At 44.7% G+C, this 10954-nt stretch overlaps 1 long non-coding RNA gene across 1 annotated transcript; it reads right to left on the minus strand.

Moving 5' to 3' along the window:
• Nucleotides 1–1775: 1775 nt before the first annotated feature.
• Nucleotides 1776–2643, minus strand: LOC118154812 (uncharacterized). Its single transcript, XR_013519227.1, has 3 exons — nt 2253–2643; nt 1971–2118; nt 1776–1879 (listed from the first exon to the last, which is right to left on the minus strand). It is a non-coding gene; the product is annotated as an uncharacterized LOC118154812 (long non-coding RNA).
• Nucleotides 2644–10954: the final 8311 nt, after the last annotated feature.

Consider the following 10954-nt stretch of genomic DNA (forward strand, 5'->3'; position numbering starts at 1 on the left):
ATTTTTAAATGACTAGTCTGTGGTTGTTTGGTAATGTGCACAGGGCACTGTGGGGTGCTGACATCTGGAGAGAGTGACAGAGGCGTTGGCGTGGGGGTGCTCTGCCGGGGAGAGCCGCAGTCTGGGGACAATGCTGGGTATGCTACTGTATGTTTTCGTGTGTCTTTGGAGCAAATGCATATGGTGGGAAAAGACCCTGGAAGGAGAGGTTGAGGTCAGACAAGAAAGGCCCTGAATGCCACATCAACTTTGCCATGGGCCCCACATTCTGGTGACACTCGTGTTAGTCAAGGTTCCAGGAGACTCATCGTAGGATAAATTGAGGAGAAGTTCATGAGAGGATCATTTGTAAAGGGGTGAACACGGTGTGGGGAAGCCGTTCAGGGTTAGTGCAGTCCCCGGATTTAAGAAAAGAGTGCAGCTATCACCTGCAGGCCTGAGGGTGTGAGAGGAGGGCGTGGCTCCTTTACCCTGAGATGGCTGGGGCTCTTTGCAGACCCCGCAAGGAGAGGAGCTAGGAGCTAAGTACTTGCTTCCCTTTCTCCATCTGGTCTGATTTCCTAGCATTGCTTCCTGTACCAGTCAGGGTTCTTCAGAGAAGCAGAACCACTGTGGTGGTGGTGGTGGGGTGTGTGTGTGTGTGTGTGTGTGTGTGTGTGTGTGTGACAGACAGAGGGACAGAGGGACAGAAAGAGAGAGAGATTCATTGGTTTATTTAAGGAACTGGCTCATGTGATTGTGGAGGCGTGGTGAGTCTGAAGACTGATGGGGTAGGCTGTGAGGCTGGAGGCTCAGGGAACATTCTCAGTTTAAGTTCAAAGGCTGTCTGCTGGCAGAATTCCTTCTTGCTCAGGGGGAGGTCAGTCTTTGTTCTATGAAGGGCTTCCGCAGATTGGAAGTTCACCCCCCTTAGGTAGGGTATTCTGCTTCAAGTCTGCTGATTTAAATGTTATTCTCATCCACAAAACAACTTTATAGAATCATCTAGAATAATGTTCGACCGTGTGTCTGTGTACTGTGTCTGACCAAGCTGATACATTAAAATTAATGATCACACTGCCCATCGGTTGATCACAATCAGAAGCCAGAGGGCAGGGATCCTGGACGCTTTGGGGGTGTGCCAGCCTCCAAGGCAGAGTGGTAAAGGCTGGACATCGAGGGGCAAACCACTTGCCCCAATGTGATGTGGAAGAAAGCAAGGGGAGGGTTTTGCCTCTGCACCCTCTCTCTTCTGTCTAGAAGCTTGGATTGGGGTCGTGGGTCTTTCTGAAATTTAAGTGTTTCCAGAGACCCTGTATAATACAAGCCCTCCTCCTGCCTCCCTGCAAATGACTACAAGCATCAGGTACAAATGAAATCTCTTAAAACACTGCTGGTTTTCCTTTATACTTTTATTCAATTTTTTTCTTAAATTACATGAATGGCAGTATAAGCCATGTGCGATTTCAAAAGGCAGTCACCTAGACAGGCTGGAGAAACAGCAAACTTTAATCTTGAGATTGGTGTGCCAATTTCACTGTAATAATCCCCCCACCCCCTGCAACCTGCACCCTGGCTGTTCTGCACTTGCAGAGGATGGCACAGAAGGACTAAGTTGTTTCAAGAAAGATTTAAGTGAGATCTGATAAGCAGCTTTATTACCGAGGCTGTAGAATACTGGGAGGGGTTCTCTCCATTGGGCTATTTTGGATTTTGGACTTTACTGAAAAGCAAATAGGCCAGGGTCAAATTCACATCAGAACAACACAAGTGTAAAATGGAGACTTGAAGAGTTATTTAGCTATTCCGATGAGAAATGGTTTTTAATAATTGGATAATTGCCTTAATTCTCCACTTCTTTTTGTATGATGCAATGTGTTTTGAGTTCTGCAATGATGTTCTACAGGAAGTGACAAGAATTTGAAAACTATTATCACAAACAGATGACATAGTGCTGTACTGGAGATACCATAGGTCTAAATGCAGCTGACCTCAGGGATGGCTTCTAGAAGCAGAAGAGGCATGACTGCAGGGGCCAGCTGGATAGGGGGTGCAGACCAGCCTCTGCCCTGGTTAGCAGGGAAGTAGCGGGCTGCTGCTGCCTGGGCAAGCCTACTTCCCTCTCTTGGGTCTTCCTTCCTAAAATGAGGGTCTGCTCGTGTTCCAGAACATGGAGCAGCGCTGTGAGCATCATCTCCACCAAATGACACAGCTCAGATCATATTCATATGCATGTCATGTATGGCATGGCTCGTGGGTGGAGGGACACCAACCTTTCTATTCTGGCTATCGCTGATTGGACTGGGCAGATATGCTGAGGCCACAGAAGGGCTGTGTCTGGGTTGGACATAAGGGATGTCAGAGGCCCCCGGTGTTCTTGGGGGAGAGTCTGCCTAATCAAGGTGCCCATTTGACTGGTAGAAATCAAATCAAATCAAATCAAATCAAAAACAAATGTGTTATTATCTTTCACATTAACGCTAAGAAATCTGGCAGGTCACTTGAACTTGCTAGCACACCGAAATGCCGAGTGATGAATCTGTCTCCATGAGGTTGCTGCATGTTTCAGAACTGGGATGCAAAGTTCAGCTTCTCGTGACACCCCATTTTCATAGGTATCCTTGCAATACATTGCCATAATTCCAGGTGATCTGAGTCCCTCTTTCTTGTCCGCTTGACTGGTTTGACTGACTTGACCAGTACAATCCCATCAAGCTCTAACAGTGTGAAATTCCAATTCGACTGTGATGCAATGTGGTGGCTGGGAGGCAGGGTGGTGAGGGAGCTAAGCTAATGGGCTCTGGGGTCACACTACCTGGGTCCATTTTGAGCTCTGCCAGTTAGGTTGGGGTAAGTTCAACTCCTGTAGCACAAACACCAAGTAAGAATGCCTTCAACAGGCAAGATGGGCGTTTATTTCATGATCACATAACGGTGTGGGTGTAAGCGGTTCAGGACTGATATGGCAATCCTAAAATCTGTGGGATCCAGGCTCGTCTTATCTTGTGGCTTCACCATCTTCAGGGTGTTTCTCTCACCCCTATGTTTTAGGTGCCTTCCTACAACCGTAATCCTACCAGAAGAAAAAGGAAGTGGGGAAAGGAAGGCACGGAAGGGAAGCTGCTCACAGGGCAACACCAACTGCAAAGGCATTTGGGAAGTGTAACCTGCATTAGTTTGTATTGCTGTATACCAGATGAGCATAGACTCAGTGGCTTAAATGACACAACTTTATTATCTCTCAGTTTCTGGGGATTAGGAGTGCTTGTCCTTTGCTCTGGGTCTCATCAGGCTGCAATCAAAATGTCATCATCCAGGGCTACGATCTCATCTGAGGCTCAGGATGCTTGTCCGAGATCCCTGGTTATGGGCAGGATTTAGTTCCTTGCGATTGCAGCACTGAGGTCCCACTTTCTTGCTGACTGTCAGTGAGTCCATTCCCAGCTCCTAGAGGCTGCCTGCTAGTCCCTGCCCTGTGGCCCCTTTCCACAACAAGGCATTGCATCTTCAAGGCCAGCAAGAACATTTCTTTGAATCTTTCTCTTCAGCAAAGTCCCAGTTTCTTTTGAGGGCTCACCTGATTAGGCCAGGCCCATCCAGAGTCATCTGCCTTTTGACTGACTCAAAGACAACTGATGTGGGACCTTAACTCCATCTGTAACATCCCTTTACTGCTGTCATATAATACAGCCTAATCTAAGGGCGCAATCATTTCATCGTATTACTAGTCCCACTTGTACTCAAGAGAAAGGGGTTTAAAGGGTATATACACCGGGGGGTAGGAATCTTGGGGACCATTTAGAATTCTGCCTACTTCATAATCTTTATTTGGGTGGCTATATGCCCAGCCAATAGTAATCAATACGATTCTGATTTCTGAAGTTCTATGACTGGAGAAGAACAGGAAAAATGATATTGGGGTTAACGAGTGGTCTCTGCTATAATAACTTATTATCCATGTTATCTTGTTATTTAATTTTTCTGTGCTTCAGCTTCTCCTATAAAACAGGGATGATGATAGTACTTCACTGATAGGTTTTTCATGAGGCTTAACTTAGCTTGCATGCAGAGCAGTGCTCTATACATATGAAACTACTCATTAATGGTCAGCAATAATTCTCCTCTTCTTCCTCCTCCTTCTCCTCCCTCTCCTCCTTCTCCTCCTCCTCCTCTTCCTTCCAAATCATGGATGAAACACAGAAATAAAATAAGGGAAAAAATTCAAGAGTCATCAAAAAATACAGCCATATCTTAATGACTAAGAAGAACAAAAAGGACTTGTTGAAGTCTTTCCAATCTTGACCTTTTTTAGACAAGTGCTAGACAGGTGGAAATCTGCAGAATATTCCCAGCACCTCAGACTCACCATTGCATAACAAATGATGTCACACAGTGGAGATGCCCCTAGCTGACATCACATCCTGGGAGGAGGCGCTGCTAGGGCAAAACCTCTACAACCTGATGTGCATTTTGCCAGGGAAACCAGGGTCGCACAATTTCTATGAACTTAAGCGTTAATCATGCCCAGTATGGAGAAAAGCAAATGTGTGTGGCATGCCTGTGTGTGAACTCAGCCACATATTGATTATACTTTCCTACATGCTGAAGGGATGGAGTGGTTTTGAGAGCCGCTGGAAGAGACAAAGCAATGAACTTACCATGTTGCTTGACTCAACGAGCTCTGGGATTTAGAAGTGAAATCTGAGCCATTAGCGTGTGGCCTTACTTTTTTAATAGGAAAATGTTCCACGCAGGTCTAGCAACGTTCATGTTAGGGTTTTTAACACTTTTGTATGCGTCTCAGATAGCCAACCTGGAGTGGTCCTTGAGTAACTCACAATACAAACAATTATTTCAGACATTTCAAAAATGAAGTGCTACCAGCTTCATTGTGTCCCTCAGCTCTGTCGAGTAATGAAAGACATATTCTTAATGTGAAACAAAAGAGGATTGTGAATATTAAAAAAGCAGCCCAGCCAGCTAGAGTTAAACCGTCGGGATAAGATATTAACTTAAACCACATGTGAAGTGCAGCTGTTTCTGGTGAAGCTTTCATCAGGCTCAAGTGGAAAGATTGGTGGGTTTTAATATGTGGTTTCCAGCCAAGCCAATAGGAATCTGGGGAAAATGTGTGTGAAATCAGGCCTCTGCCAGGGGGGTCTCAGGCTCTGGGCTGGCTTTTCTTTCTGTGAACATAAACAAAGGTAACCCAATGCTAAGGGCAAGGCCTGCTCCATCCAAAGGTTTAGCTGAAAGACTCTGGAGTGACCAGCCAGCCTGTGGAGTTTCTGGACTCTTCATTCTCGCTTTCAAGAGGAATGCATGAATAGGTCCCATGGTGTTAGAAGTGGGGATGAAGGAGGAGTCTTCTTATATCTGTTGTCTGCCACTTCATCTCAGAAACATCTAGAATTTGTTCAGCTCTGAATTGCTCACAGCATCAGAAGGTGCCAACTGTATTCGAACTTACTGGCCTGCTGGTTACGTTTCACCTCTGAGGATTTCAATTTGCTAAGCAAAGTGGTGCTTTACATGATGCAGTACATACCTATTATATGAACATAGAAGTATTAGAAATGAATGAAAGGATACGCGATGAGTGCAAAAATAAGGGTTTATTACATATTACTTCTTTACAAAAACTAAATTAGTTAAATAGCCTAGAGGCTGACTGGGCTGCTGCCTGATTTTGTCCAGCCAGTTCTGGAGGCCCTAGATGATTGCTTCTGGACTCACTGCTGGGTGACGCTGTCAGCCTTCCACTGTGCACCTCCAGCATCACAATATCGCTTTCAGCTTCAGACGTGTGGAACAGAAATAATCTTTACGGGCCCACAAATTCAGGAGTTGTGGGAGAAAAGTGGAAATGTCTGAACTGTACTCATTGACCTTACGAAAGCAGTTGAAATATTGCCATTTCTATGCATTGATTCATGTATTTAACATTTATTAGGCAGCTAGACGATTCAAGAGACTTTGCAAAATGCTTTTGGGGATGCAAAGATGTGTAAGAGGGAAAGGAATTGACATTTATTGAGAATATACTATATGCCAGACATCATAGAGGCTGTTGGATTACATTTTCTCATTTAATTCCCAAAACCTTGAAAGGGAAAGATTATAAGATAAGATCTGTGCTCTCAAAAGCCTTCCAGTCTGTGATTAAATAGTAGGTAAAAGACATATTCAAACATCCATGAAATAAGATATTCTAACTATATGCCAAAGGAGAGGTTTTAATGGGAATTAAGAGTCTGGAGTCATTACTTGGGGAATGAAAGAAAGTTTATTGGAGAAGGCCATATTTGAGTTGGACATTGAAGGTTGGGTAGGATTTAGATTCACAGAGAGGGAGGACAAGCCATGACTCAGGCGAAGGAGAGGAAGAGTAGGGAAAGCAAAAGGAAGAAGCAATTCCTATGAGTCACACTACTCAGAGGTCAAGGGAAAATCACTTACAGAAATTTCCCTTATTATCACTTCATGGGTCTCGTACCAGGTGAGGTCCATACCTTAAGGCCACACTCTATGAAAAATGCAGGTCTTTAAACACTTGATGCACATTCAGTGTGGTGAGATGTTGACACCGTCAGAGGCCTGATCAGATTAAGGCCTGGTGAGGGCAGTGCAGGTCCTCCTTTCCAATCTCATGCGCACCCTGGGGCCCAAGTGCGTGAAGTGGGATGGCTGGCCCAGTGGCCAGCACTGTTTCATGTGTGGTCATCTAACTATGATGGGGCTGTGCCATTGAACTTCAAAGGTTAACTTCACTTAAAATTTGATTATGAAGACTGAGATAGGGACCAAAATACAGAGTCAAGTCACTGTGGGTGAGTGTACATGTGCGCGGAGGTGGGGACAGTGTTGGAAGATCAGGGTGCCAGGCAGGCCAGCCCTAGGGGGTGACAGAGAGCCAAGGATGGGTGTTTGGACTGCATTCGGTGCAGGGTTTGGTGGGAATAGGGTGTAAGGAAAAGTTTCAGGTAAGCTTGTTTCAGTACATTGGGGCTATTGGATTGCAGCTAAGAAGTAGAGTTGTATTCTCTGAGAATTAGTTTCCCACATTCGACTTCATCATGCTGTGGCAAAAACCGCAGTTACTTTTGCTCCAACCGAATAGAACTTGTTCAATCTGAGAAGAAAGTAAGTGCCTTTTCTAAAGCAGCCTGACTCCTGATAGGATGTTGGGGCTGAATCCTCATGCTTGAGGCTAAATCAATCAAGTCACTAGGCACCAGGCTCTAGGGAGGCTGCAAGGAAGTTTGTGGTGACAGTTTCTATACTCAGGCAGTTAATTGGCCTATAATATGCTCATGGGGAGGTGACCAGTAGTATATGGAGAGTCAGGTGCCTATAAGCCCAACCAGTGGCCTCAGATGTTGTACTGGTCTCCTAGGGCTGATGTAACAAAGTACCCCAAACTGGGTGGCTTAAACAATGGAAATCTATTCTCTCATAGTTTTTGAAGTTGGAATTCTCAATTCAAGGTGTCAGCAGGGCTGCACTCTGTCTAAAGGCTCTAGGGAAGAATCCTTCCTTGCCTTTTCTAGCTTCTGATAGTTTCCTTGGTTTCCTTGGCATTGCCAGCATAACTCCAATCTTCTCTGTCTTCAAATCTCCCTCCCTAGAGGGATACAAGTTTTTGGATTTAGGGCCCACTGTGATCCAGTATGACTTTATATTAATTCCATACGCAGATGCCCTATTTCCAATTAAGATCACATTCATAGGTACGGGGCATAGGACTTCAGCATATATTCTTGGGAAACACAATTCAAGCCTCAGCAGATGTCAATGTGCAGGCTGGCTAGATAGAAGGACCCTATGAACTGGGATAGTCATGGGTGACATCTTGGCATGATGGGACTTGAGCTCTTTCTCAAGGATTTTTGGTATTTGGATGGAGAAGTGGTGGCCTGGACTTCAAGGTGGGTGAAAGGGGAAAAGGGAAGGGATTATATGGCTGGGATCACAGAGATTGATGGAAGCAGATTAGAGACTGGCAAGGAGGCAGCTTGGCAGGGACAGAGGAATGAACTTGGGAATGAACTTTATTGAGACTAGGGGAAGAAACTGGCATCAGATTGTGGAGCTACCCAAGAATACTGGAAAACTGAATGGCTGGGCTGCAACCGTATTTCCCATATTCTGGAAAAACTTTATTCAACATCCCCCAAAACCTTCAGAAGACAGAGGTGGTCATACATGAAGAGACTTATGGCCAATCTGCTTCTGAGTATATCCCCAGACATCTTGCAAAAGCTTATGGGCCACCCAGTGAAGTGGGTGCCTTGGGTTTAGTCTGAAGAAGATCTATCAGCTCTGGCAAGTGCACTCATGAGGTTAGCTAATATGTCATTAACAAGGCAGAGCAGCAAGCAAAGGGAACTGCAGTTCTTCTCTTTGAGGATCAGTTTTCCCATCTGCAAAACAATGGCTTTGCATGTGACATGCTGCAGTTATTTGATTCTGTATAACAAAATGGTGTAACTTATATATGAATAGATTTAAACTAAGTTCATCTGCAAATATTCCTTCATTTGATATAGCATCTCTATGAGATGGATAGAGAAAAGTTTTAACCGCATTTTGATAGATGAGGACATGAATTCAGAGGAAGTTCACTGACTTGCAGAGATGCTCAGCTGGTTAATTAGTGGAGCCAGAAGTTGAACACAGATCTTTAGAATGCTAGTCCAGTGTTTTCCATTCCACACAATGCCTCCTTTACAATCAGAATCTCTCCATTTGCTCATTCATTCAACAAGCAAACATGTATTAAGGGTCCAATATGTGACAGGTACTCTGATAGGCCCTAGCAATACATGGATAATTAAAGTAGGGTCCCTACCTCAAGAAGTTCACAGAGTGCTGGTCCAGTGCAAAATCTTGTACATAACAGTTGGGCAGAGACTAGAATTCAGGTTGCGTGTCCTCATCCCACCAAGCCAAGCCTACCATGGGATCGAGGGTCTACTGGGCAATGCTCTTGGGCCAGTTTTTAAAATTTTCAGTTTATAAACATGGAGCTGCTACTGAAGGCTCATCTGACTTCTTGATTAGTTTAGTCAGTATCTACTATATCGGCAACACTTAACATCAACTAGAGAGAGGATTGTCAAAAGGGAGTGTCTGAAGTTGAGTCAATTACTCTTACTGAACTTGTCGCTGCTGTGAAATCACTCTCAGGCCATGGTCTCTTAGATTTGCCTTGCGTCTCTCAGTTTACAAAGCCTTTTAATATGTGGTAGCACTTTGGTAGGTGTTACAGTCTGAGACAGCATCTCCTTTAGGATCAGGCAGACCTCAGACCCCACCAACTCTAGGTGACCTACCTTTGCAGTTGCATAGCACAATGAAACCTCCAGCTCCTCATCTGCAAAACAAAGGTGGATGACAATGGTGCCAGTCTCATAGGGCTTCTGTGTAGGGGGATGTGTGTGAGGTGCCTGGTTGACCTTCTAGAAATCTGAGTTCTTTGCCCAACAGGGCAATGAATACTCTCTTGAGTGAGGGAAGCTTCCCAGAACGCTCAGCTGGCAGGCTGTTTTCCACATATGTTTTAGACAATGCTGGCCTTTGAGGGAAAAGAATGTGGTTCTTCTTACTCCTGTCTCTGCTAAGATTTTCACATCGTCCCGTAGATTAGCTTGGTGCAAAAGTGATTGCGGTTTTTGCCATTTGCTTTTGGGAAAAACCGCAATCACTTTTGCACCAACCTAATAGAAATCAGTAAGGTAGACAAATCAGTGAGGTATAAGTTGGGAGACCTCTGACTGAATCTACCATTTTTAGGTGCTTTTAACTTTATCAAATCCGTGCCCAAATGCTTAGAGTGATATGCCCCAGGTCATGGTCACTGGCCTGTGCCTTCAAACCCAGAGTTCTTTCCATTAAGCCACTTGTCCAAGATACAGCTCTCAGAGGTGGCAGCATCCTCAATGTGTACAACAAAGGAAATCTTTGGAGATGCTGGATTCAGAGGCTACCCTTCTCAAAGTTCAGCCGGGAGATGTGGAACAAAACACAGGGCTTTGTTTTACAGCTAATATTTTAACTTAATTTGTTCTGTTCAGCTTGTCTGAATTCCAGGTTGCTAATAAATCAGGAATGATGGCTCACACGCTGGTCCCACCTACCAGGGATAAGAGTGATCCAGACATAAGTGGAAGCCCCGGGAGCATTTAGATAGATTCCTTAAAATATGATTCTCCACCCAATTGCCTTGCTAGGGTTGGAGTGTCACAGACATAAAAATATGACTTAGGGCGATGGACGGTGAAAGTCTAAGAACTTGAAGGCAATAGAAGTAGGAATTATTCACTCTTACCAGGGCTGGCTGTGTGTCCAGTGTCTGCTCGCCATCTCATACATCTCTTCAGAAGGAAAAAAACAACTAGAGCTTGCCACTGGGACACATGTATTCTTTCCTGCACTGGAGCCGATGGAGCTGTTGGAAACACTCTATAAATCTCGTCTCCTGTACCGTGACCTTCAGCCGTTGGGGGCAGCTCTCACTTTATGTTCATCTTGCAAACTGCAGTAGATGAGACTTGTAGCAAGACCCAAGGGCTCTGTATCCAGCATCTTTGCCAGGTGAACAAAGGAAAAGGAGCTGCCGAGGCCTGGGCTGTGGTTAGGGGTTGGGCTCCATTTTCCCAGCCAGAAATCAAGCTCACATTCCAGCCGCCAGAGAACAGCAATGCACTAAATGAGGTCACTGTGCTTGGAAGGAGAAAACAATTATGTGCTTTTCCTCTCATACTTATTACTCACAGTACTTAATAAGGAGGACATAGCATCTTTTTTTGTCTGCCCCCGAAGAAGGTTTACAAAATAAAACTGGGCGCAGAAAGAGGCTGACTTTGGAAGAACGTGCCTCATGTTTTATTGGCTAGAAGGTAGATTCCTTTTGATTTTATTTTCCAATTTAATACAAGGTGTGCCTTGAGAAATGCTTATGCTAATTCGAAAC

Source organism: Callithrix jacchus, chromosome 6, assembly GCF_049354715.1.
Source record: "Callithrix jacchus isolate 240 chromosome 6, calJac240_pri, whole genome shotgun sequence".
NCBI classification, from domain to species: Eukaryota; Metazoa; Chordata; class Mammalia; order Primates; family Cebidae; genus Callithrix; species Callithrix jacchus.